This window comes from Emiliania huxleyi (genome assembly GCF_000372725.1).
Source record: "Emiliania huxleyi CCMP1516 unplaced genomic scaffold EMIHUscaffold_94, whole genome shotgun sequence".
NCBI lineage: Eukaryota > Haptophyta > Isochrysidales > Noelaerhabdaceae > Emiliania > Emiliania huxleyi.
Window position 1 is genome coordinate 302,040 of NW_005195017.1, and position 3,181 is coordinate 305,220.

The window sequence follows — 3,181 nt, forward strand, 5'->3', positions numbered from 1 at the left end:
TCGGGGCGGAACCCCCCCCCCCTAGCATGTGGTGGGCACCCCCCAGCAGTTCGTGGCCATCATGCACCGGTGCTCCAGAACTAAGCAGAGCCGCCGCGCCCCGCGCCCCGCCCACCCCGCCCGCCACGTCCACGCCCCCCTCGCCCCCCTCGCCTACCGACCGCCGCCGTGGCGCCCACGGGCTCAGCCTGGGGCGCGGGGCGCGAGGGCGGCTGGTGAACAAACGTCGCCTGCTCCGCCACCAGCCGCCCAGTTGCGGCGATGGCGGAGGTGTGCCGAGGGGGACCGGGAGGCGGTAAGTCGTCGTTGCCCGGCGCTGCTTGCAGCGCCATGGCGATGGCCTAAGAGGTTCCTCCTTTCCGCGCCCCCCCCCCGCAAGGCGCGCGATACACACCTCCCCACCCTCCCCGCCCTCCCCGCCCCTCCCGCCCTCCCAGGCGAGCTGCTCGGCCTCGCGCAGGAGCGGCGCCCCCTCAGGCCCCCTCGGGGCAAGGAGGCGCCCGAGCCGTCTCGGAGCCGTCTCGGAGCCGTCTCGGAGCCCTCCCCTGTAGGAGCAGGGAGGTGCGCGCCCTCGGCGGCGTCGGCTACAACGGCGGCGTGCAGCTCCTGCGCCTAGAAGCGGAATACGTATTCATGTATCCCAACCAGCACTCGAGAGGACACGTATTCAGCCGTATTCACCCGTATTCCGCTGTATTCACTGTATTCTTCTCTGTTGTATTCACGCGGTGCTCTGAATACGCTGCACAATACCGTATTCGTGCCCTCAAGTTGGCGTATTCAACACGTAGGCTCCTGCGGCTCGACGCGATGCGGTCCTCCGCAGCGTACGCCGCCGCCATCGAGCGGTACGCGGCGGGAGGCTTCGGCAGGCCGGGCGCGCCTCCGATGAAGGAGGGCGGCATCGGCTGGCTCGGCGACCAGACGCTCTACTCGTGGATGAGCGTCAACTCGACCGGTCCCCGCCCCCCCCGTCCCGCGAAAGGGCCGTGCGACCGGCAACCCCTCCCCGGACCTTCTCGGGGCCCTGCGGTAGGCTTCCGCGCCTTCTTCCGCGACCTGCCCTAAGCTAGAACCAGCAAATCGGCACCGACGCACATGGCGGGCTGGCCCCGCTTCTGGCGGTGGCACGCCTGCGGCTCGCCGTGCCGGCTGCTGCACGGCAACAGCACGGCAACTTTGTCGGGCACAAGCGCTTCATGGAGCTCCTCAAGGCGGACCCGTCTGGCGCGTCGTGCTCCGCCGTGGTGGCGAGCCACCGCGCCACCGACGCCACGTTCCGCAACGGGACCGCCGACGCGCGCATGCTCGACGTTGTGGCCCGCACTTGCTGCAAGCAGTGACGGTTCGATTTCAGTATTGCGTTGGTCTCTCTGTGAGTCTGTCGAGAGCGGAGAGCAGAGGCCGCGCGTGCCCGGAACGATGAAGTGTGTAGTTGGGATGATTTGTGTTTTATGCATACATCAAGATCTCTGCGGGACACCAGTAGATTTGTTGAGTGGAGATCGTAGATGCCGATCAGAGATCTTCCACACACAGCATCTCTCACAAAACTCAGAGATCTTTAACTGAAGATAGAGATCTTGAGCAGCCGACATCGGCACCTCGAGATCTCTGGCCGGAGACGGAGATGTTGAAAAAGCGCCTAGAGATCGTGTGCGCCGACTGGAGATTGCAAAATGGCGCGAAAAGAGGGTGGAGATCCGCTTGAAGGTGTGAAAGGAAAAGAGCATCCCCTTGGAAGGACGTCGATCCCCCCCCTGACACGCCTCCCCCACAAGTCGAGATTGGAGATTGGAGATCGGAGATGAAGATCGGAGAACGCGCCTCCTTGTTATATGAGCGCGCCGCGATGGAGCTCACCTCGTTAGTCTCTGGCATGACCGAGTTCGCCGCGAACCTGTATCCTCTGAAGACCGAGGAGGAGCTCGTGGCGCTCCTGAGCGGCATCCACCACTTCCCACCTGGCGTGCCTGAGCGTGCCCGTCGCGTCCATGAGCGGCTGCCCGCCGGGTCGGCACTCTGCTCCTCTGACGTCGGCGTGCTGATTGGACGGCTCGACACGGAGGGTGGCCTTGGCGGCTTGTACAAGCATCTCGCGCACACCAAGGAGGGCCCTCTACATCTCGTTCCGAGCATCACCCACTGCGCCGTCTGCGCGCTCAATGGAGAGCAGGTTCCTCTCGTCGTCAAAAGCAGCCTCGGGCATGCATTCCCTCGCCCCACCGTCTACCTCGACGGCAGAGGCGGCGTTCGCGAGAGCGTGCTCTACTGCAAGTGGTGCCCGCGCTGCAATGCCAAACACAACATGTCATACGCCGAAGGGGGTACGATCCTGCAGCGGGGCGAGCAGCTGGCTTACCCGGGCGCGATGCAGCGGGACAACCGATTTGTGCAGCTTTCGCGCGACACTATCATCGAGACGGAGGTCCTGGTCCGCCTCACGTGGGGGAACCATGGGTGAGTGAGCTTTTTATTATCAAAAAAGAAAACGATGATGACAGCGGCGTCATCTCCAATCTTGCGTCGACACATCTCCGAGGGCGGCGCAGCCAAGCCCGAGTAGTGGTCTTCTTGAGGCGCGTCAGCGCCGAGTCCGTGAGGAGCGGCCCCAGCTTGCTGGGTGCGGCCCCGCCGCGGGCCGTAGCGAGAATCGCGCAGCGAGTCGGCCGGAGAGGTTAAAACCGGCGCCGCAGGCTCTTCGGGCCAAAAATAAAAAATAAAAAATAAAAAATCATCTCCGATCTCCATCTCCAATCTCCAATCTCCAGCGTCATATTTTGCCGGATCCAGTCAGATCTCCGATCTCCATCTCCAATCTCCAATCTCCAACGTCATATTTTGCCGGATCCAGTCAGATCTCCGATCTCCATCTCCAATCTCCAATCTCCAATCTCGATTCGGGGGTCGGGGAGGGGGGGGGGGGGGGGGGGCCCCAACCTTCAAGGAAATGCCCTTTGGATTCTTTCCCCCCGCAAATTTCCGATTTCCAATCTCCAATCTCCCATTTGACCCCTGCCGCCCCCAGGTGGAATTTCCAATCTCCAATCTCGATTTCCAATCCCCCCCCCGGGGGGGGATGCCCGGCCCGAGGATCTACAATCTGGGTTCCCCATCTCCAATCTCCCCCTTTGACCCTGGGAACTGCCAACACGATCCACAATCTGGGATCTCAATTTTT